Source organism: Macrobrachium rosenbergii, chromosome 25, assembly GCF_040412425.1.
Source record: "Macrobrachium rosenbergii isolate ZJJX-2024 chromosome 25, ASM4041242v1, whole genome shotgun sequence".
Taxonomy (NCBI): Eukaryota; Metazoa; Arthropoda; class Malacostraca; order Decapoda; family Palaemonidae; genus Macrobrachium; species Macrobrachium rosenbergii.
In genome coordinates this window covers 27,199,049-27,225,610 of record NC_089765.1, presented here as the reverse complement: position 1 = coordinate 27,225,610, position 26,562 = coordinate 27,199,049, and the positions used below count along the sequence as shown (strand labels likewise).

The following is a 26,562-nucleotide window of genomic DNA, read 5'->3' as shown; positions in this document are numbered from 1 at the left end:
AAACCAAGACTTGGAAGAGGCACTAATGAAAATATTAAATGCATGCGTTCAGTTGTATATTGGGCCGTCTAATGGAATCCATGAAACAGGGCATATGTTCTGTTTCTGAAAGACCCATACTTGTTCGGTTTTATATTCAGGGTGTCGTAGCGATATAATTGCATTGTTTTTACATTACTTATGTGTCAGTACGTGAATGTATATAATTATACAAACGCTTACCTCCCCAGACACATGAGCGAACGTGTATTTTTGCTTTATATATATATATATATATATATATATATATATATATATATATATATATATATATATATATATATATATATATATATATATATATATAAATTATATATATATATATATATTATATATATGGTATAATATATATATATATATATATATATATATATATATATATATATATATATATATATATATATATATATATATGTATGTATATGTGTGTGTGTGTGTATGTGTATAATGCATATTGTTTCGAGGCATTGTTAAGGTTCTGCTTACATCATGAAGAAATATTAATCCAGCTTTTATACAATGAATAAGGCCAAATGCTATACTGTGTTTTAGTTAAAACATGAATTTTATTTCATAGCCGTAACAGCGCCAGTAATAATATTAATGTTAACGTAATTTTTAAAAGGAAAGTTACTTATTCTTGTTTTCCCTTTGTTCAATGGCGAATTATTTTTTCTTCTGGAAATCCAAGATCAAGAGAGAGAGAGAGAGAGAGAGAGAGAGAGAGAGAGAGAGAGAGAGAGAGACGATGCAGCAATAACTATGATATATCGGTAGACACAATATTTATGACATGTTCAGCACATTTCACGGAGATCTAGATAGTTAAATTGGTCAGCGTTGTGTTCCAGTGCAGATAGATAGATGTCTGATCTAATTCAGCAGTTCTGCCCCCGCCTCTCCTCATCCGTCCCTGCTCGACCATTAGCAGTTGTTTTGTTCTTCATATTTATGACTGTTTCGCGTCTGTGTAGAATAGAAGAGAATAGTATATAAAATTAAGGCCAAAGGCCTAGCGGTGGGACCTATGAAGTCGTTCAGCGCTGGTAGGAAAATTGACAGTAAGAAGGTTTGAAAGGTGTAACAGGAGGAAAACCTCGCAGCTGCGCTATGAAACAATTGTTAGGAGAGGGTGGAAAGATGGAAGAAAGAGAATATGAACGGAGGTACAGTAAAAGGAATGAAAGAGGTTGCAGCTAGGGACCGAAGGGATGCTGTAAAGACCCTCAAGTAATGCCTACAGTGTACCACGTGAGGTGCACTGACGGCACTAAACGCCCCACCCCTCCTGCGGGGGCACGTCTTTGTAGAGACAGGCAATTAGACAGACAAACGTGGCTGAACTTCTTAGAGTACCCATGAAAATATGAATTAAAATATATTTTCCAAAAAGAATAATGTACAATTTTACCCTCTTTTTCAGTGTGAACGGGGCAAATAAACTTTGAACATAGTGTGTAATATTAAGTTTTCATAACTTATTTTTTAAAAAATTAAAATAATTTAAAACCCTGATCGCAAGAAAGTGAATACCCTCTTGGGAAGATTCACTGTCCTCTTTTAATTCATTGCCAACAGCTGTAGTTAGAGATGACTTTAGCCTGAAGGTCGCCTCTAATATAACGAGAAGTGTTCACTTTGAAATTAAATATGTGTGTGTGTGTGTGCTGGATTAATACTTCCTGATGTAATGAACAGAATATTTTACAATGTGTGTGTGTGTGTGAACATGCATTATACACATTAACACACACACATGTAATGACACAGAACACTTTACAATATATCGCAATATATATATATATATATATATATATATATATATATATATATATATATATATATATATATATATATATATATATATATATATATATGTGTATGTATGTATGTATGTATGTGTGTGTGCAACTATGGAGATAGTATTATCGTTGCTCAGTATTGTTTTCAATGAAGCTTAAAGTTCAAAAGGCTGTATTCCTAAGAAGCATTCATACCATTTTTTTTTTTTTTTTTTTTTTTTTGGAATAGCAAGGCTTTTGTCTGTTTCCAGCCAGCATCTGTTTCATCATTTCGAATAAAACTTGTGTGAAAGATCCTCCTTAGGCCCATAAATTTCCTGCACGGCCCCGAATGGAAGCGCGGTAGCATTCACCTTGCCAGGCTTAAATGAAATACTACATAACAGGTTGGCAAAGCCAGTGGATTACAGCGTAAAATATTCATGATAATTCAATTTTAGTTTAAGCGTTACTGTCATCATATATCAAAAATAGTTTATTTAATGGAGATTGATAATTGTACTACTGAATATGCGACTGAAAGATGGGAACGCGAGGCACACAATAATACACACACATTATATATATATATATATATATATATATATATATATATATATATATATATATATATATATATATATATATATATATACACATACACACACAACATACGCACATACGTACATGCATAAAGTGTGTGCATAAAGGTGTTGGTTTGTTGCTAAAGTTTTGTCCACGTATGGTATTGAAAGAGAGAGAGAGAGAGAGAGAAAAAAAAAAGAAATAGGCACATTCGCCACAAGTAGAGGATGCTGAGCAGAGGGGGGCGGGGGTAGGGGGGCGGCGGCAGGCAGCTCCTGGGGAATACAGTAAATCCTTCTCTTGTCAATAACATATTCGCTTCCTTATAACGGTGGTTTTCTTTTCACTTCTCTTCTCTCCCAGAGGCTTTCGATGCCTTTGTCTTTGTTTCCTCTCTGTTTCTTCTCGTATTTAGTGATGGAAACATAGCAGTAAAGCCACAGAGAGTTATTATATCTTCCTACTTCACGCTATTGTTCTAATTCGTGTAGCTGAACGCTGTTGCAGAAAACAGTTCTTGGAAACAGAATGCGTCTGTAATTATTCACAACCGGTTAATTATATCCACTGGGGATTAAGGAAAAACTCGTCCTTCGCGGGACCGTAGATTTTCGCTTTTCTTTTACGGTCTTGGAATAATCCTTATACTGTACGTAGTCTTATTTTGGGACATGAAAGCAATGGATTTACTGCGAATATGTATACAACAATATGCTTTTGTTTTTCGTAATGGGAGTTGGTTTCAGCGTGAGATTTTAACACGCACTGATACAAAATAGAGTTTGCCTTTATGTGTACGACCGGTCCTTTCGGTAAACGTTAAATAAATCTTTATCAGAATTTCAAATGAATATGAATATTCATTTGCGTTATAGTCAACATGAAGGGGGACAAAAAAGACAAACATACCTGGCATCTGCTTCTCGGAAATGAAAAACGATCTTGCATTTAATTCTACATCCTAAAATAGAAGCCCTCCAAATCCCCACGAAAATATGCCGGAAATCCTCATGTCTTATCTCAGCTGCACAAAAACTGGCAATAAAAAAATCCGTGTTTGGTGTGAAAATTCCCTAAAATTGCGAAATTTTCCCCCAGGGATTACCAGAACATTTCGCTGATTTAGGGGAAAGAGTAGATGGTGTGGATGGTTTTGCCTATGAGGGAAGCCTGTTTCGGAGTGGCGGGGTCGGGGTTTGGGGGGTCTTTGAGGGGAAGGGAGAGGGGGGAAAAAGGGGGTGATGAGCGTTAAAAGAGAATTTGCATCATCCAGTTATTAAAATCTGGTGTTATGGTCACTGCCAGTGCGTTATGCCGAACCATTATAGTGTTATTATCAATTTGAGCCGCCGGGATTCATACGCCATGACTGCTGAGAATGTTGCAGCGGGCGGGCGTTTTGTGTTGAAATCGCATTTCAAGTTAAATTCCCGCTCGCATTTAATCACACACCTCGCTTTAGCGGAATGCCGATTTGGTGTCCGGTATTCTATTTGTTTTTGTTTTACTTTTGCCATTTGAATACCCGGGAGAAATATATATTTTTAATTTTATTTTTCCTTTTGCAACCGCTCGCTCGCTCGCTGGTGCTATGGTCGCTGCCGCCGTTGCTACCAGGGGGATGGTTTTTTTTGTCTGTTTTTTTTTTTCCGAGGTTTGTTTTGTGAACAGTTAAAACTTCAACGTGTGAAAGACAGATGTTAGTCTGTCTGTCTGTCTGTCGGTGGCCTCAAATAGGCATCCGCAACCAAATCCACAATTATTTTCCCTTTCGTGCTGTTTTCACGTGAAGGATTTTGATCGTCCCATCTGTAATATTTGGAAATGATCCAGAAATCTGCATTGAAAATTATAATTCCTGCGTGTTGTAAATATAAGTGCTTATTATGTCGCCGGGCAGAATTAATTGCATATTGAATAGAATTAGTTGTGTGGGATATCGACAATGAGTGGCAGTTAATGTTCATGTGTTTGCTCTTTATATTACAGAATTATGGAATTATGATGCAAGCTGTATGCCCCATTTCGGGCGGAAAATGCGAATTATATCGACCCGGATGGCGTTGCATCTCGTTTGAAAAATATAAAAATGAATTTTTGCCTAAACCGACATTTCAAAGAATGGAAATCTACAGTTGGGAATATAGGAGTGGATGGGATGGCTACGAAATTAGGCTACGAAGTTAGCAGTGTAACCAAAAGTCAAGTTGCCTGTCTTATAATGATAATATTATCAAGATCATTTATTTCAGTTTTTGACCGTTGCAAATACAAAATGCAGATACAGTAGCAACAGTACATTTACAAATGAAATAAGGTCATGCCAGCTATCCCGATAATAACAAGCTAAAAAATGCCCCGAAGTTTTTTCGGCGCAATCGAGTTTTCTGTACATCGTATAATGCTGTATGAAACTTTCAGCCGCTGCCTATGAAACTCAGCCACAGTCCGGTGGTGGCCTCAGCCACGGTCCGGTGGTGGCCTGGGTTGTTGTTACCTTCAGCAGTGCCAGAAGTACGATTATGGTTAACTTTAACCTTAAATAAAATAAAAACTACTGAAGCGAGAGGGCTGCAATTTAGTATGTTTGATGATTGGAGGGTGGATGATTAACATACCAATATGCAGCCCTCTAGCCTCAGTAGTTTTTAAAAGATTTGAGGGCGGACAGAAAAAGTGCGGACGGACAAAGCCGTCACAATAGTTTTCTTTTGCAGAAAACTAAAAAGGGATATGACGTATACACTGACGTGTAATCAGCGGCAGCGATGGATTTAATTAACGATAAAGATAATTAAGAGGCTCTACTCTACTGAAGGCAGCGGAAGGGAATTTAACAAATTTCTACGAATCACAACAACAATAAAATGAGGGATAATAAAAGAAAGCTTTATGATAGATAACGTGTGTCCACTTGGGTGTCCCCACCAGCAGTTGACCTTCATTCGAGGTACTTGATAAGGTTAGCATCGTGTTGATAAATGCCTGTAGGGTGAGCAAGAACGTTTTTTGTGAAAACAATGTTACCTATAGTATTATCAGACCTGGAAGAGGATGCACACTTGCGGTAGGAAATTACCTCCCTGGAGGCTGTGACCTACTCCTAGGACAGGACTCTCTGTTCCCACCTAACTCAAGCTACGAGAGCTCTTTGTTGGGTGAGCCGGTAGAGCTGCGGACTGTCACTCGATGGGCCGGAGCTCAATTCCCCGGCCGCCTGATGAAGAGTTAGAGGAATTTATTTCTGGTGATAGAAATTCATTTCTCGCTATGATGTAGTTCGGATTCCACAATAAGCTGTAGGTCCCGTTGCTAAGTAACCAATTGGTTCTTAGCCACGTAAAGTAAGTCTAATCCTTGGGACCAGCCCTAGGAGAGCTGTTAATCAGCTCAGTGGTCTGGTAAAGCTAAGGTATACTTATTTTGAAAGATACGAGACGGGGAAAAGCACTAAGAGCCACACCATGGCGATTGAGAAGTGTCGTTTTCCCACCTTCTTGTATATTTGTCTAGAGTTACTGTCGCTAACAAGAAGCTTCCAGGAGAGTCTGGGATGATAAACTCTGTCAAATACTTTTCTTACATCAACAAAACGTCCAAATTATATTTGTTTTTACCTAAGTCGATAAAGTATCATATTACTTCTATAAAGATGTCGGTTGGGTGGTTAGCTTTGAAACCAAAATAGTTGTCGTATGTGAGTAGGCTGCGAAAAAGGCCCGCGGAAAGGACAGACAGTTCATCGAAGATCACAATCGAGCAATAATTTCTTTGGTTGCCTTCATCTTTTAGGTTTGGTTTAGGTCACAGTATTGGTAATAATGGCCAGGGAGCAGGAATTAAGGGAGAAAGAGATAGGGAGAGAGAAATTATGAAGGCATCAGATAATGAGTCTAGCAAAACGTAAGTCACCGAATGGCTGAAAGACCATCACAGCCGTCTTTTTGTTTTCGTGTGTGGCTTCTCTGATTTCACCAGTGTTTTAACAGTTAGGTGCGTGTGCACTTCCCTCTAGGAGTCTGATCTTACACGCAGTTCAGAATTAAGACGAATGATCGATCCACATCCTTGCTATAACTTCGCCTCCGTCTGCTTCCCTTATTTTATTCGCTTATGATTAGAAATCTGAGTAATCACAAATATTTTCCTTGGGGCATTGAGCTTAACCTGAATGGGGCGTGATCGAAGGAGTTTGATGTGCCCTAACGGTATAGTCATATTGTTCAGGTTGTTTTAACTGTATTTTATAAAAACGTTTTGGGGAAAAGGAATTAAGAGACCGCATTATTCCTCACGTTGAAAAAGACTCTGTGACATTTTTGGTATAACGTCCATGCAAGGGATAGAGCCAGTGCCTTACCATCCTCCGCCTTTGGGCGCAGAGCGGCGCAGTAAACGGGGTTTGGGTGATAAACCCAAGCCCCGTTACTGCCTATGACAGCAGTGGTCAGGCAGCGATGCCCTTGCCTCCTCTGCATCAGGAGGTCCTTTAATAATCTAAAGTAGTACTTCAAGTCCTCGATTTCATTACATTAGATATATTTTATTTTCATGCAGGTTGTTTTTATATTCATTTACTGATGTGTTTCACGAGAAAATTTAATTTTCATTGATTTCAGTTGATTCCTAAAGCCACTCAGTGTCATATTGACTCATTGGAAACACTTCGGCTACGCAGAATCTTTCATAACATCTAGACTGTTTTCCTTATTTTTTCAATATAAAAAGTTAAGCCCTTAGGTCTCTCCTAAGCATAAAAAGTTTGCATATGTTCAACGGTTAGTTTTATATATATAATGAAATAATGGCACAGTATTATTTAGAAGTGTCAAGAAGGGATGGCCTAGAAATGGCAGGACAGATGCCTGAAAGAGGTATTAGAAAGGAAGCGGCCTTCACATCGAGGAAGGGCAAGAGCGTTTGCAAGATAAGGGTGAACGGCCCGGTGTCTTCAGTACACTGCTGACGAACGCTATGCATAAGCGCATGAGACGGCTAAGATCTTGAAAGTTTCACTCCACAACCGCTCATCCACGATTCAGCAGTATCAGTGAAGTGATTCGTTGTGCGTGTGTGTGTTTTTTTTTTTTCTATGGAACCGCCCTGTGTAGAGAAACGGTTCAGTGCTAAAAAAATATTTCATATATATACGTGTAATATAGATATATATATATATATATATATATATATATATATATATATATATATATATATATATATATATATATATATATATATATATATATATATATGTGTGTGTGTGTGTGTGTGTATATGTGTGTGTGCACATTGATTCCTTTATATCATAATTTTGGTGCGGATATTCAGTCTTGCAAAGTATAGTGCTCATTCTTATTCAATGTATATCGATTTCAATTGATGTTTCTTATGATTTCATAGCTCCGAGAACCCACTGCAAAAAAAAAAAATGGGGCATTTGAATGTCTTTCTGTAATATATTATACCGATAAAAAAGAACGTTCTTAATATCCTGCTTGTTTGGCTGTTAAGCTGAATGTTCAACAGGCTCCGGGGCCCTTCAGAATGCCTTTGATATCAAAGGGAGAATCCTCTCATTCCTCTGGCAAGGTTTTAATAAGCCGCTCGAAAAGGTAATGACACTTCAGTAATGGTGAAATTGACCAAAGGCTTCGGTTTCTTCTTTTGCTTTTGTTGCTCTAGTGGCCGTTTGAAGTCTACCATTTTTTCGCTTCCATTATACAGCAGAAATTCTCATATTTAAGGGTTCCCGAGCTGAAGAACGGCCCTTGTTGTCACAAGGCCAGAAAATTCTGAAAAAGACAACAGCAGCAATAACCATCTCTCTCTCTCTCTCTCTCTCTCTCTCTCTCTCTCTCTCTCTCTCTCTCTCTCTCTCTCTCTTCATGCTATTCAAGAAGACTTCCTCTCTGCCGTTTTTATACTTTGTTTCCATTCCCTCTTGATTTCATTATTATTATTATTATTATTATTATTATTATTATTATTATTATTATTCTTAAGTACGTGAGCTGCTGGTAATTACATAATATATATTGATATTTGTTGTTAGGATATACAAACTTGAGATAAAATTGTAAACTGTTCCTTTGGAGGTAAATTTGTTTCTCAGCCTTCTTAGGATTTTTTGGTAATCCCTAATAAATTGCTTTGACATCAATTGTAATTCATTTACACATTTTAAACTTTAGTATATTTCATAAAACAAACTGTCGTTTTAACCAAATCCGAGCTGTCTGAACGTCGAGAACTGCCGTTCTGTTCCACCGTAATCCTCCCTCTGCCGTTCCATCCCTCCCCGAAGACTCCCCACCCCACCCCGCCCCACGGGTGCTATCAGAGTAGCGGCGTGTGACGAGTTAAATGGCACTAATCATTTGTCATGCCCGGTCTCATTTATCACAAGTGACACCCAAAACGCTATAACATTATGACCTCCCTGTGCCAACAGGTGGCTTTAACCCCGTCGATCCGTGTTCTTTCTGTTTTATGGGTGGTTCGTCCTTCCACACCACAATAAAAAAGAAAGAAAGAAAGAGAAAAAATAAAGATATAGAAGGTCGGACAGAGAGTAAAAAGGGGATGTGGAGAGGAGCAGGAGGAAAGTGCTTCAGGTGTGCCAGTTCCAGGTTTATCAAACGGAAAGATCGAATGATTTATTACCCGACGGCTGAAAGAGACGTTGGGTTTTCCCCTTCGGCTTTTTTATTGCTTTTTCGTGTTTTTTGCTTTTTGTTTGATCTCATATTTGTTTCTGTTTAAGTGGCACGTTTCCTTTTGATGGGCTATGAAGGCAGGGTTGTCCGTAGAAAAAAATATGCTCGCTCAAGAAAATAAATAAAAAAAACAATTTTGTCCAAAAAGTGTGCCCTAAGATAAAGACATTAACTAATGCTTTAGTATTAGTTTAAACATTATCTAAATCTAGATGCACAGCCTTGTTATTTGGACTGTGTTAGGAGTTTATCAGCATGCTTTCACCTTCCGTTGGCAGGTTACTTCCATCCTGAGACCACTGATCGATTCAGCCCATGTTTAAAAACTTAATCGTAATGTCAATGTTGTTTGCAAAATAATATTCTGCATCTTAGCGTCCTCGTGGACAGACCGCTGGAATAAAAAAGTTTTCACTTATTAGTTCACTCATTCTTTAGTTTTTGTTTTGCTCGAATTTTCCATTATATATTCATTTTTTCTGTCCCACTAGATTCAGCGAATAGATCATTATGTTGTTCTTTGTTGCGTCATTGATAATTTAGATTATTTGCGGAAGCAGGTGAGCAGATTTACAGTTATAAAGTCTCAGTAATAGTGCGTTTTCGCGTCTGTTGCAATCAGCGACTAGTGTTTCTTATTTGTTTTGATTTATGGTAAATGGTAAGCCGTTATAGCTAGGAAACAATGATCCAGTAATATTTATGAAGACGTGACTGTCAACTGATTTATAATAAGCTATAGTTCTGGCATCGACAGAGTCGTTGGGAATCAGTGATAATGCCTTCAAGAGCATCTAACAAACACACTGTAATGAACTGGACTGACAAACAGCGCGTCGCCAGTTCTTACCGACTTAGTTCCCAGATCTTGGCAGGACGTCGATCATCACGCAATTGTTGAAGCTGCTGAATACTGGCGTGTTAGTCCATTGTCCTCCTCTAGTGCATCCTGTAACTACTGGGATTAAGGGGAATGGCGCCAATTAGGGGAGTGATCCGGAAGACAAGAGCTAATGAATTCGATTTGCATTTTGGGGATTGTTAGGGCGCCTCCTGTACTGTGTAAGAAGAATTTGCTTTATTACCCGCTAAAATAGTTACTCTTGCAGTCATATTTTCGTTCCAACCTTCTTATGCCTATCTTGTTTCTCCTCCTTACTAACTGATCTTTTGTTTTTTTTTTTAGTCGCTATCCTGATCATATTCTAATCTTGTGCTATTATGTGTCACGGCCATAAGAGCAATGTCAAGTTTGCGAGCTTCGATGTATCCGGAAATTACGGCGTAATTACAAGCACAGCAGAGTCCAGGAAACCATCTCGGCATTTCAAGCAAGCTGTAAATTTCCTCCCTCCCACTGTTACCGAAAACCTACTTTACAGAATGGTATCAGGCATTCATATCTAAATACCATGGCCAATTTTCCATAGAAAAATGTGATAAATCTTTTCATGTAACTTCTGTTTCGCGATTTCTTTGGAAAGGTAATACGATCGGCCTGTGCTGATTAACATACGAGTACAGTACATTTAAAAATATTCGGGATGTGGAAAGACAAATTTTGCGTCTCATCTCCTTCATTACAATATTGTGGTCACTGTTTGGAAGAAATATTTTCTTAGCAGCGACTTTCGTCATTCGATAGATGGAACCAAAATGAAAAACTAAAATGTACTTTTAATAAAGATTATCTGACGTTCTCTCTCTCTCTCTCTCTCTCTCTCTCTCTCTCTCTCTCTCTCTCTCTCTCTCTCTCTCTCTCTCTCTCTGCATATATATTTGGGCATATTTAAACACGACTACCACCACTTGGCGTACACACAAGTACACACATACAAACACATGTATATATGTGTGGAAATATATGTATGGAAATAATGAACACGAGTGAGAAATGTAGCCTATACATGTATATATGGACATACACATATGTGTATGTATATATACTGTACATATATTCCTTTTGTCTTTTACATTATACACTGTATGTGGATGATACTGTTCTACTTTTTTAAAGTAAAGATGCTGCTGAACAATTTTTACTAATGTTGAGTTCATCATAGAACATGAAAACAATGCGTACCTTCCTTTCATAGAAGTGTCAATCACCCAGACCCAACCAGCACTCCTGAACTTCTGGGTTCCGTAAACAAACTTGTACTGTTCTTGGTTCAGATTGTTATAGTTTGTGTTTTTATAATTTTAAACTTAATAGTATTGTTACATTATTGCATAGAACCTTTTCTCTCTCATCAGATCTTCTCTCTTTTCAAAATGAGATTGAGTTCCTTAGAAAATACTTTCAGAATAACTGCTACCCTTAGCTTTAGTGTGGAAAATATCTAAAAAAAAATTCTTGAATAACAAATTCCTGCACCTACTGTACAGTATCTAAACTTGATTTTTATGTTTCTCTGCTTTTTACGAATGATGACCAATTTTTAACTACTTTAACGTAATTTTTAAAAATAAATACTTTCACTGTCTTAGTCAAAAAAATAAAACTTGCGTCACTTTTATATTTCTGTAAAAGAAAACTATTGAGATGGCTATTTGTCTGTCCGTCCGCACTTTTTCTGTCCGCCCTTAGATCTTAAAAACTACTGAGGCTAGAGGGCTGCAAATTGGTATGTTGATCATCCGCCCTCCAATCATCAAACATACCAAATTGCAGCCATTTAGCCTTAGTAGTTTTTATTTTATTGAAAGTTAAAGTTAGCCTTGATCGTGCGTCTGGCAGCGCTATATGACAGGCCACCAAATGGCCGTGGCTGAAAGTTTCATGAGCCCCGGCTCATACAGCATTATACGCTGTGCAGAAAGCTCTATTAGCCATAATCGTGCGTCTGGCACCGCTGTAGGTGCCAACAACACAGGCCACCAGCGGGCCGTGGCTGAAAGTTTCATGGGCCGTGACTGAAAGTTTTATGGGCCGTGGCTGAGAGTTTAATGCAGCATTATTCGCTGTGCAGAAAACTGGATTGCGCCGAAGAAACTTCGGCGCAATTATTTTGATTAAATTTAAAGACACTGTGCCCAACTTTATGAGTTCGTTGGTGGTTTTTAAGTAAACTTGGCCGAGATGTAATCTCGGGGTGACGTCAGATCCACCAAGAGAATGCTAAAAGTGCGAATCGATTCCCATCGTGGTGTCAGCCATAAAACACAGGCTGCACCGAATTAAGGAGTTTTCCATCAAAAGGGAACACGCTATCCAGTGTAAATGTTTTATTTCCTTCGGTGATTTTGAAATAATACAGCAAGCTGCTGATGAAACCTGACTCCATATTATGGAGCTTTTAACCATCAAACAACTGGTTCCATCACAGAACAAGAAGTCTTCTTCTGTCCCTCTGTTTATAGCTTAAGACATTTTTGCCTTCTTTGAATGCTCTTCTTGGTCACTCAGTTTCCATATCTTGAGGCGTTAGGTTGGTCCAAGTTTCATGTTTCTGTTTTTGTATATTTTATTATCAATGTTCTTTGCTGATTCATCTGTATTGATTTTAATTGCCATAACTTTTGTACATTGACCCTGAAGGTGAAGCTATGCTTCAAAACGTTGGCTGTAAATAAACTTGAAATAAGCATCACGTTTCTGTCCTCCTATTTATGTTATATACTGTGTATATATATATATATATATATATATATATATATATATATATATATATATATAATTATATATATATGTATATATATTATGTATTTTATATATATATATATATATATGATATATATATATATAAATATATATAAATATATATATATATATATATATATATATGCATGCGTGTTATTTATAAAATGGCAGGTTTGTTACAAATGGACATTTTCATCTTGACTCGCCATGAATGAAACGTTTGTAAAAATATTTCCATAACAGCGGCAAAGTGGTTTATATTTCATAAACATCTTCTTCATGAGGGTTTGAGCATATTACTCATCGCGACATTTCGTTCCCGTGAAATTAATTTTATTTTGAAGGTCATCGCTGGAACGGCTATTCAAGGATCACACCAAAGTTAATTGAAATCTGCAGAAGTTTTGATTACAGTTTCTTTTTAATTAAATTGCCAGAGACTCGTAGCCATCTCGATTTTCTCGCCAAAGTGTAATTTCTTTTTACTAGCCAGCGGATCTGACGGAAAATTCCTATAAAACTCTCTCGCCATTTTCCAGGTGGCATCTAACCAATTGTGCTTTTTCGGTTTTGTTTTCAGCAAAGCATCGACAAGTCAGATCTAATCTTCGATTAATATCTATCGTCATTACTGTTATCAGCACTAATAATTATAATGAGAGTTGTATTAATATGTTATTTTTCTTTAAATTCAGGAAATGTTCATCATTTGTCTCTGAGATATGAAAACCATTTTGAAGAACTAATTATCGCATGATAAGATTACCATAAATCTTTACTAGAGGTGAATCCTGTACAAAGCATTACAGTTCTTTTGCCAAATTATGAATCTACCCCGGCATCTCTTTGCTTTTTCAAGGCAGTTGCAATTTGCAGTTGTTTTCCCCATGATTACGTTTCTGCTAAAACACGCTTTTTGTGCTTACTCGACTGTTGCTAGATAGATTTAAATAAACTATTAAATATGGGACATATAAAGACCACAGATATCTTCTCTTGTAAATTTTTAAATATCTGGCATTCTAGCTTTTCCCCATTAGACCTAAGGACTTTTAATTGGCATTGTAGGATTTCCCCATTAGACCTTTGGACTTTTAATTTTTTCTTTCATTTATTTACTTTAGCTTTTTCCTTTTCATGGACGCCAGTGATCAGTATGTATATACAAGTTAGCTTTTCGAAATGAAATTGCATGACGAATGCAGTAATAAGCAAACAGGATGACAAGTCTTATTATCTATAGTGTGTGGTAGAGTCAGTTTCATATATGTGGCTGAGATCAGAAAACCATAAGAATGTATATAAATTATATATATATATATATATATATATATATATATATATATATATATATATATATATATATGTATGTATGTATGTTATATATATATATATAATATATATATATATATATATATATATATATATAAATACTATTTTTTTATGTTCGTACAGACAAACAGTAGGAGAAATCAGAACGGTTACAGAATCGGAGAGAGAGAGGAGAGAGAGAGAGAGAGAGAGAGAGAGAGAGAGAGAGAAGAGATTGTAGGATTTTATAGACCCATAAGGATATATTTTTTATATATATTAAATACATATATGTTTAAAAATATAAATATAAGTATATATGTATGAGCAAATAAAACTGGAGAGAGAGAGAGAGACAGAGAGAGAGACAGAGACAGAGACAGAGACAGAGAGAGAGAGAGAGCGCCTTTTTATAGACCCATAAGGATATATTTACGTAAATATATTAAATACATATACGTTTGAAAATATAAATATAAGTATATATACTGTATATATATGAGCAAATAAAACTGGAGAGAGAGAGAGAGAGAGAGCGCCTTTTTATAGACCCATAAGGATATATTTACGTATATATATTAAATACATATATGTTTAAAAATATAAATATAAGTATATATGTATGAGCAAATAAAACTGGAGAGAGAGAGAGAGAGAGAGAGAGAGAGAGAGCCTTTTTATAGACCCATAAGGATATATTTACGAAAATATATTAAATACATATACGTTTGAAAATATAAATATAAGTATATATACTGTATATATATGAGCAAATAAAACTGGAGAGAGAGAGAGAGAGAGAGAGAGAGAGAGAGAGAGAGAGAGAGAGAGAGAGTGTGTTCCTCTTTATAGAACCATAAAGACGACCTTCTCTCGATAGTATCATCAAAAAGATAAAATCCCCTTCTAGAGCCTACCGGGGAAAAAGTAGAGAATTTAAAAAAATAAAAAAAATGTGAAATAATGATACATAAACAGACATTTAGGGAATGAAGTCCTAAAGGAATTTTGCATTCTGTCTCATTCTTATTACGCAGTATTTTATTTTTAAAATTTGCTAAAATATATATATGATATATATAATTATAGTTATATATATATATATAAATATATATAAAATATATATATATATATATATATAATATATATATATAAATAATATATATGCCTGTCCATCTTTATGCATATATATGTGTATATATATAATATTATATATATATATTATATTTATATATATATATATACATATATATATATATATATATATATATATATATATTATATATATATATTATATATATTCATGTCCATCTTATATATTTATATATAAATATATATATATATATATATATATATATATATATATATATATATATATATATATATATATATATATATATACATACATACATACAAATGATTACAAAACTGTAGTAAAAATGTACTAACTAACTATCCTGCTATAATGGAGATGACAAAAATAAGACGGAGATCGAGGTTCTAAACCCACTGAAAGGCGGAAAACATAAGACTTCTATTACTCTTTTACCACTCACGAAATGGTCGTGGCTTCAAGCATCCTCCACTCCTGAAAGACCAATAATAAAGTGTATGGCGTCAATAGCCTAAGAATGGATCGCTGGCACCTTTTGGTGGAAATCCGATATGTTCAATATTTTGGTCAAACATATGACCTCGCTGCACACAGAGGCGTGAGGACATGTATAAGGGCCAAGTGTTATTCGTCTCTGATATGAATAACACCTGGGAAATGTTGCTTATATAAACATTTGTTATATTCCCGAGTTTTCACTAAAGTCTGGAATATGGTGTTTGTTAAGAAACTTGTGCCGGGCAAATTGTCAAACTTTTTTCACGGTTTTCTTTGTTGTAAATATTAGGTTCTTGTACTGACATTTTGCTCTCTCTCTCTCTCTCTCTCTCTCTCTCTCTCTCTCTCTCTCTCTCTCTGTATAGATATTATATATATACTCTGTATATATATATATATATATATATATATATATATATATATATATATACATATATATATATATATATTATATATACTGTATATGTATGCATATATATAATATAAAATAAAAAAATCCAAAATATTTCCCAAAGTATGTGTGTGTGTATATATATATATATATATATATATATATATATATATATATATATATATATATATATATATATATATATATATATATATATGTCAGTACATATCTATGTCAACAGATTTACAGTGGGTTTTAAATGAACGGTTTTATACCAAGTGCGATCCTAGCAAAGGATTTGAATCGAGTTCCTCCTGCCTTTGGGCGAAGATGCTTATGTTCCCACCACCAGGTCCGTGTAATATATATATATATATATATATATATATATATATATATATATATATATATATATATATATATATATATATATATATATATATATATATATATATATATATATATAAAAAGAGAATTTGCGAAAGTTCTTGCATTCCGTTGTTCCACTTTCCCCATGGCTAAAAATATGCAGTTTTTATTTCTTGTCACGATATATATCCAGTATAGGAGTTAGACACATATAGATATGATATATATATAATATATATATATATATATATATATATATATATATATATATATATACATATACATACTGTATTTTTACTTTAAAAATATAAGAGGCCAGTCTTACATTATTGTAATTGTGATAAGTGAATGCAGATAAGGAATTAATTACTTTCGCATAAGATAACGTGTTAAGAAGGTCACCAGCAAAAATCATTTTGCAATAATTTGTACAAGTCGATTACAACGCAGTATTATGTCATGCGTAATTTACCCATTGCGAATTGTTATCGGAATTTCTATACAGTACAAAATTCTTATTTTGCTGAATGTAGCAATTGCAGTCCAAGAAATTCGTTCATTTACGCGATGGTTTTTTAACACAGTGCTTGTATCATTTGATTATAAGAGCATAAAATAAAAAAAATCCAAAATATTTCCCAAAGTAAAATATGTTCATGAACATCAAGCGGGCTTTGAAGAGAACCAATCTCCCGTTAACTCATGAACGCTGTACTTTTAAATGTTACCCCCGTCCATTTCTTCCTTTTGGTTTTCTGTAAAAGAAAACCATTGTGCCGGCTTTGTCTGTCCGTCCGCACTTTTTCTGTCCGCCCTCAGATCTTAAAAACTACTGAGGCTAGAGGGCTGCAAATTGATATGTTGATCACCCACCCTCCAATCATCAAACATATCAAATTGCAGCCTTCTAGCTTCAGTAATTTTTATTTTATTTAAAGTTAAAGTTAGCCATAGTCGTGTATCTGGCAACGATATACGACAGGCCACCACCGGGCCATAGTTAAAGTTTCATGGGCCGCGGCTCATGCAGCATTGTACCGAGACCACCGAAAGATAGATCTATTTTCGGTGGCCTTGATCATGCTCTGTAACGGCTGTACAGAAAACTCGTTTGCGCCGAAGAAACTTCGGCTCATTTATTACTTGTTTGCTTTTGGTGGGGATATTCAGTTGGTGTGCAGAGTCCCTCCGAATCACGCCAGAGTTTATCTGTCAAGTCTTCATCGCTTCGCCCTTAGTCTTCCAACTTCCCTTTGTCTTAGTCAGCTCTTCCAGAAATGGGACTTAGTAGGCCGGGTAAAAAGAATATCAATAATAATAATCATTTTTGCACTAAAGTGATACATGTACTTATTCCCGTAGGGGGTAATGCCGTCAGTGGATCTCACTTTGTGCACTGTAGGCATTACTTAAGGATCTTTGCAGCGTCCCTTCGGCCCCTAGTTGCGACCTCTTTCGTTCCTTTTACTGTACATCGGTTCATATTCGTTTTCTTCCATCTGACTTTCCACCCTCTCTAACAATTGTTTCATAGTTCAACTGCGAGGTTTTCCTCCTGTTACTCCTTCCAAACCTTCTTTCTGTCTAATTTCCGTATCAGCGCTGAATTGTCTCATAGGTCCCAGCGCTTGGCCTTTGGCCTAAATTATATATATATATATATATATATATATATATATATATATATATATATATATATATATTCTACAGAATAAACAATATATGTAAAAGATATAACTCGTAAATGGGCTTCAACCAGGCTAGCAAACGTTGACATCCAGAATTTGACATCTATAAAAGAAAAAATGCGGGACCGAGCACATTGCGGGATTGAGAAGTCTTGCAGCTTTATGTTTGCGAGCCATTTGCAGCCCAGAATCACAATCCCGGCAACAATTCCCCTTTAAGTCCATTATCTGTTGAGAAATTCGTTTAACTGGATGAAATTACATTTTCCGCTGATGTAATTTAATTCCCCGTATATCTGGCTGAAATAGAGTTCGTGTTATGAAACTCAAGATTTTAAAGTAATTGCCGGATTCTTTTCCACTTCTTTTGCAAGTTAGGTTTTGTGTGTTTCTTATCAACAACAAGTTTTGTGTTTTTTTCATTATACGCCTTCTCCCGTGTAGAGCAGGTGTCCTCAGAGGGGAAAGGCGTCTGCCTCCACGCCCTTTTCTTGACTTCAACAAACGATCGTACCCATTGACCGATGGGTCAACTGGTGGGTAGTACACGTCGTGCAGTCCTGTTCTTTTGTGAATGTAAAAATATATATATATATATATATATATATATATATATATATATATATATATATATATATATATATATATATAATATATGAGTATATATGTATATATACATATAATATATATATATATAATATATGTATATTACTGGTAATATTCTTACGCACGAAGATATGTTATTCAGTTGCATTCAGCATAGGAAAATGAAAGTTGTTTGATTACAATATGCCCAACAGTTTCGTCCTCCAATGGACCTCTTCTGTTGGGCATATTCTAACTACTTCTTTCATTTTCCTATGTGGAATGCAATTGTGTGTGTGTGTATATATGTATATGTATATATATATATATATATATATATATATATATATATATATATATATATATATATATATATATATATATATATATATAGAGAGAGAGAGAGAGAGAGAGAGAGAGAGAGAGAGAGAGAGAGAGACCAAAAAATATTGACTGTATAAAATGACCTCTAACCACGGGATATCGGTCGAGGTAAAAAAAAAAAAAAATAGGAAAAGTAACCACCCACACCGGGAATACTTACCATAAACATGTTTCAGCACAATTAGAGAAAAATATTTGTATGGAAATAAGATTTTGTTCTTGACATTAATCAGTGACCTTTGGAAGTATGTCAAGGTATTGATCAGTGACCTTTGGAAGTATGGCAAGGTATGAAATATTGTTGCAATATTATCACCAATGTTCGAGGTACTTACCGATTTTCATAAAAAACAAATTATGGTCCTTTGAATTTACCGATGACCTTGAAAAATAGGATAAGGTCAAATTTACCCAAAACACTTCCCTTAACACGACATCAGATTTTGAAAACCACAAGGCTCGAATTAATCTTAGAGCTAGCGGTAAAAATCTCTATTATTTTAATATCTGTGTTGACAGTTCACACGGAAAAATGTTTGGCGAAATTTTAACCTGTATGCAAGGTACGCTTTCTTCTGAAGTTTCATTAAAATCATAAGAAAATGAAGAGAGGAACATGATAATAGTAATGATAATAACTGTTATAATAATAGTACAATATATAATATTAATACAGTATATATTTATTTATATACTTATATATTATATATATATATATATAATATATATATATATATATATATATATATATATATATATATATATATATATATATATATATATATATATATATATATATATATATATATATATATATATTATATAAAGAGCACCAGGGATTCCCATAGTATACCACGACACCAGACTCTTGGCTGCCACACCCCCCATAAATACAATCAGAATCAGAATTTTATGCATTTCCGACTTTCGTTAAGATCATGCGGTCTAGACATACTAACAGTCATGTTTAATATTTCCTGCGTTTATTCAAATAAGTGCATGTGTATTCAAAAAATGAAAATGTCCCCCATCGTGATCATGCCCTCTCGTAGATTATTAAATAAATACTAGACAATAATTATGTTCCCTCTCTCCTGCGGAGGAAGGAATAATCAGATAAATGTGGAGACTATTATAAATTAATTTTTGCTGATGCAGCCATCATTTTTAATGAGATATTATTATTATAATTATTTTTTGCCACTCCTTCTTTGGTTCATTTCATTTTTCCTCATTAATCGCTTATTTGTTAACACTATTTTTAGGTAAAAGTTTTTGGTGAAGGGAATAAACTTAGAGATTCTTCCTGTAATATTCTGTTCTATTCTGTACGGATACTGGTATATTCCTCTTGTTCTCTTTTGATTTATTTTGAAGTTTAATCTTATTACATTAAATGTGAGATATTTAGCCAGCGAGAAAGAATCATTGCAGTGTCCAAAAAATGCAGTCTCCTTTCAAGTTCCATATAAATCATTGCAGGCTGCGAATAATGATAAAGAAAACCATCCAGGGAAATACGTAGCTTTATTTTAAAACTATGCAGCCTTAAAATAAAACTATGATTTGCGTTGGAATGAAGGTCATTTTGCCATGTTATTGAATGCCGGAATATCCTTGTGACTCGGGGTGTCATCATCTCCATGTTATTGTAACTTGGATGACAATTGCAACACGTATTCCGTGATAAGAGTAGAGTTATTGCACTCCCAGGTGCAGCAATAACACCAGGATGAAATACTTTGCTAGAAATGCCACGCTGTAACTCCGGCCAGCAATTGAAGTAAATATGTCCCGGTGTATTTATTGCTGGTTAGATGTTTGGCACTACTTAAATCAGTTTGACTTAGAATGAAACTTGAAGAACTTGTACATATGTATAAGAAAAACGCTCCATTGTCACGAGGTAGGTCAAGTAAATTTTAAGGCTGATGTTTCACTGGCTTAAGAAAGACAAAATGCCATTGCTTTTACCTTAGTTTGTCGTGAAGGAAATTGTCAAAATAGATAGGTGGCTTGACTGTCCAATTTTAAATTACAAAATTATTGAGATGTAGGGGAGAGGAAGCATAAAGGTTGATGATCACAATTATACATAGATGTGATAAACGCGTGGTATGACAGGTAATGAAATGCGACCTTGGCTTGGCAATTCAGTTTTGAAATTTGGAAGAACAAAAAATGTGAATATTTTCGATTTTGATGAGAAATTCTAAAAACCGAGTGACATCTATATGAAACTAGATATGGAGGCTGGTTGCAATACACCGCAGTACCTGACTATGCCTGTTTTTTTTTTTTTTTTTTTTTTTTTGTACTGACGGAGCGCCCTTTTTAAAGGAACTAGAAAAATTTGATAAAGGTTAAGTGTTTATCTACTGTAGAATCAATGGAACTTACACTCTAAATAGGGCACGTTCGATGAGTGGAATTTAACAAGAAACAGAGCCATACAGCCTATTTTGCTGGTATAGTCACTGGTTAGGGTCGTGGCATACCACCCAGATGTTGCTGGTTCGCGTCTCCCCCAGGACGATGAAAAATCACTGGCTCTGTATCATGATCAGTTACTGCCAGTGTGGGGTCTGCGGTGGGAGGTTGAAACCAACATTCTTTGGAAGCTTGAATTCCAAGTCAGTGGCCCCTGTGTACTTGTTCCGTGTAAATAGGTTTCATCTACTGAAATAATAATAATAATAATAATAATAATAATAATAATAATAATAATAATAATAATAATAATAATAATAATAATAATAAATAAATAAATAAATAAATAAATAAATAATTACACGGAAAAATATTGATTCAGTTCTAAGATTTATGTAATCATAGAAAAAGGTGAAAAAACTTTACAAGTAGAAGTAAAGAGCGCAGTACAGTTAGCGGCATGAGCGCTGTCTAGCCTTACAATCTTTCAGTTATTCATGTCTTAGAGATTAAAAGTATAAAACTGAAAAGAGAAAAAAATGAACAAGCATGCATAAGAAGCGAGAGAAATCTCACAATGAGATATTGAGATATGGCAAAGACACTTATTATAAGGTGATCGTACACCTTAACATATGTTATCTCACAACATTCACGAAGCCGTCAAAATGCGTAGAATTGTGGTAGAGAGAGAGATGACTGATCACTTACTCAAGCAAAGTTCTGCCGAAGGATGACCCAAGATACGAGTACACCAATTCGTTATCATCAGGTCGAGTCGAGGATAAAAGTAGAAGTGGAAGGGACATGGAAAAAAAAGTGTCTAGAGCGTTGAGGTTATCTGTATTACGGATACCCCGCATCCATTAGTGATATACAAAACACCAAAAAAAGTAGTTCAAGTTTCCGCATTAACCTTGCTTGTGGCGATTCAAAGGACTGGTAATAAGCAATTTTAGGGAGGATGGAGCAAACGAATGCTGTTAATTATTATTTTCCTCAAAATTAGATGGCATTTTTAACTGTCATAATTGTTAATATTATGAGTTAATGTTATACGTTAGGTATTCTCATATATTTAGTATTTTCCTCAAAATTATATGGCATTTTTAACTGTAATAATTGTTAATATTATGAAATAATGTTTTATATCAGGTATTCTCGTATATTGTCGATTTTTGTTTAACTGTGCCAGCAAAAAAAAAAAAAAAAATTGACTACATGAAGCTATAGTATTTTTGTGATAAGGCGTCAGAATTTTATACTGCTCTTAGTATTGAGCTTGGGAAAAATACTTAGAAATTTATTACAAATGTTAGAGAAACGCCTCTTCCTTTGAATAGCTGAAGCAGTAACTTCGTATTGACACATCTGAAAACCACCCAATCATCATGGCATAATTTATTCAATAATTTTTCTTGGATCTTAAGGAATGTTTGAGTGAGACTGATTGTAGGGAGTTTATAAATGCTAATATGTGCGTGATTGTGCAAACATGAGACGGAAGACAATACGGATGGATACAATCATCGAGTGGTACTAAGGAAAACTAGTAAAATCAGTTGGAAACGCCGATGCTTAGAGAGAGAGAGAGAGAGAGAGAGAGAGAGAGAGAGAGAGAGAGGGCAGACAATTGTCATAATTCTCACAGTACTGGAATTGCTGCCTGTCCATGTCTATTTTAACTGCTCCAGTTTTCGTCCTCAAACTTTTTTTATCATAGCTAAATGTCGAGGAATAATTTAATACGTTGTTGAACCTGAATTATTACATGAGTTTCGTAGTGCCCTCCGACATAAAACTAAGAGAATTTTGTCGATTTAAATACAAAATAAAGAGGATAATGAATATGAATGCAACTTCTAAACCTTTCCCAGGGTGGGAGGAAGCACTCCATTTCAGAGCAGCGCTGAGCAGACAATGAAACTGGAACATTTGCATCAAAATCATGGGACGATTTTTCTTTATTTTGAAAAAAAAAGAAGTACCAATTTTTGAGCTGCATTTTGCCATGCTCTTTTTTTCCTTTTTGGAAAAAAATGGTCTGGCTTGAAGCGTCAAAGGAGGTTCTCAAAACAAAAGCATAATGGAGCACGGGAAAATCTTCCTACATTTTTGTGGGTCTGGTCGAAAAAAAAGGAGAGGGGGGAAAAAAGTTTCTTTGATCTTGGTAATGTCTCTCATGTAAAGGGACACGGTTCGAATTTGTAACGTTTGCCTTCGAAAGGAAATGAATGCAAAGTGGGCTCTCATGCTCAAATAACGCTCAAGTTCATGCTGCCAGAGCCATCTTTGATGAGCATTTCGCTCCAGCTGGTTGGATAGAATGCAGACTTATTTAGAATACGTCTGATTTTCTTGCGAAAAAGGTCTGTTGCTTTTTGTTCTGTCGTTACAACGCTTGCATGTCTACAGAACGTATGTTTTGTGGCATGGTTCTGGTTTCTGTTATTTCCAAATTCGTAATTTTCCTTATTCATTGCTTATTCACCAGTATTATGGACCTGTTCTTGTACAAAAAAGTGGCAATTTTCACGATTCAGTGTTCACTTCACATATCACTGCATTATAAATATCACGAATGATTTTGTGGCTTGATCTGAAGTGCCTGATATTTAAATGTAATTTATCTACTTAGGGACAGTTTTATAGTAAATTTTATTTTCATTGTTATCTGTTTATTTTTTTACTATATTTGCTAGGTTCGTATCTCGGAGTGTGGATCTCGGGTGCAACTTGCCTCTTGAGGATCTGACCCCCACCCCACTACCATATATTTTGAGTATTCTTACACTTAAATATCTTTGCTGTGGCCAGGAATACACATTTCTAGAGCAATCCCGGTTGGAGGTTTAGCCTATGAACCCTCTGTCCAGGTTTCTGAGGCCCTCTGTGATTACTCCTCGTGGTTCTAGGGCGATAGATACTTCTTTCACTTCAGTTTGCCATATTCTGTGTATTTCCATGTTTAAATCTTGGAACTTTTCTATCTTTTCTCTTCCTTTCCCATAACTGCTTTGGCCCATGGTATCTATCAAAGATATTGTCTAGGTTCCTCTGTTAACCTGGATTAGGTCTGGTCTTCGAGTCTGTCATCATTTGGTCAGTCCCAGAGTACCTTGATTTTTTTGCCAGTACTTTTCACCTACAATGTTGACCATTTGTCTGTACATGGTAGGCTATTTTCGCTGTAGATCTTCCAGTGCAAAGTCAGTGTTATGCCTCCTCTTGCATTCATTTTGAGCTAATGCTGAGCTTTCACTCATGATGTGGTTGATAGTCTCCTTAATCTGTTCACATTTTTGGCAAGTAGGTGATGATGATATTTGATCATCCATTTTATTTTGTGCTTGTCGTGTATGAAGTGCTTGGCCTTGTTGAGCTCTTCCCTATTCAGCCATTGCCAGCTAGCTATGTCCTGGGTCTGCCTCTGGTACTAGCCAAATATTTGATGTTTTCCAATTTCTGTTTCCTTTGGCTTGTTATGCTTTTCTTTTACTTGTCAGGCTCTTCGGTGACAGAAATGAGTGTTTTATTCCAAGCTGTTATCAACCACTCATCTTTACTACACTAAACTGAAAGTGCTACCCAAGTGTTCTTTTATCGGAGTTGATAGATCCCTACATTGTAATTCGTCATCAACCTTTTCTTCTTGCTTGGTAATATCTTGCCACATTTGCTTTTAGATATAGTACCTTATTAGAGGTCGTCAAATTTTTTTTTCTCTTACAGCCCATGTACTGATTTCCTCCATAATGTTTCTACCAATAAATTTGGACTTTTATCACTATAATCCTAGAAAAGTATTCCTTTGATGTTTACTTGCATTTCTTGGAGTTTGGTATTGTCAGCCACCAGGATTCTCAGGTAATGGTAGCCAGTTGCTCATATATCATTGATGATTCTCTCATCTGGGAATTGGATTCCCTCACTAAGGGCAGTGATTCGTCTTACTACATTTATAACTGCACATTAGTCATTGCTGAACTCCATTTTCATATCTTCAGCCGTGATCAGGACTGTCTGTACCAGGGAATCCAAGCTATTAGCATTTTTTCCAAATCTCTTAATACCATCCAACACAAGTATCAAGGAAACCAGCACATTCCTTTTCTAATGTTTACCTCTGTCAGTTTGATTCCTGGTGTTCTGCCGCATTGTGTTTGTGAGTAAGGTTGCTAAATTATCTTCAGCGCCATATATCTCCAAGAATCAATCAGTTATGAGTGAGGGACCATATTGAAGGCTTTCCTTTTGGCAAGTCATGCCATACTTAGGTTTGTCTCCCTTTTCCTACGACACTATCATGTCCACTAGGAGATGGCTTTCGAGCTTTCTGCATTTCCTGCAGCATCCTTTCTGTTCTTTAGAGATGATGTTTATTGTAGTTGTACAACGTCTCATTCAAGATACCTGTTAGGACTTTTCACATGGCTGGCAAGCATATGATAGGTCATAAATTACTGATTGCATTGCCTTTTTTTTTTTTTTCTTTTTGCAATAGTGATGTTGTGTGTGCTGTCATCCAGCGTGGTCCATCCTTTTGCTCTACCGACTCTGGGCGGTTTTTCCATGCATGGAGTGGAAATTCTTCATTCAGTATCCCTGTATATTGCAATGTCCTGGGCCTCTCCTGTTAGCCAACTTTCTCATTTTATTTCTTTCTTTCCTGGTGGTGATACAGATCTCTTGTTGCAAAACCGTCCCTTTCTTCATTTCACAGGCCCTTAGTCAAATTGCGTTTTTATGGAATACTTCGACATTCCAGGTGTTTTCTCAGAACCATTTGTGGGATCAGTCTTTGGAATTGCAGTTCGCTCTGTCTTTCCTTGTTTTAGTTGCTTATGTGGTCTCTTCTGAATTGTGGATGCTGCCTTACGTACATTGGTATGACTCTAACTAGACTCTCTGAGAGGATCGCCATTCACCTACACGAAGGGGCGGTTTACCAACACTACATGAGGGATACGGCAGTGCTCCCCACGCCAGCAGATCGTAAGGAGCGCAAAAATAATAGACAGCGACAAG

The 26,562-nt window shown here is 35.5% G+C and overlaps 1 protein-coding gene across 5 annotated transcripts in view; it reads left to right on the top strand.

Moving 5' to 3' along the window:
* The window catches only part of LOC136852508 (tyrosine-protein kinase RYK-like), a 666,481-nt gene that overhangs the window by 237,057 nt on the left and 402,862 nt on the right, over positions 1-26,562 (top strand). The window lies entirely within an intron of this gene.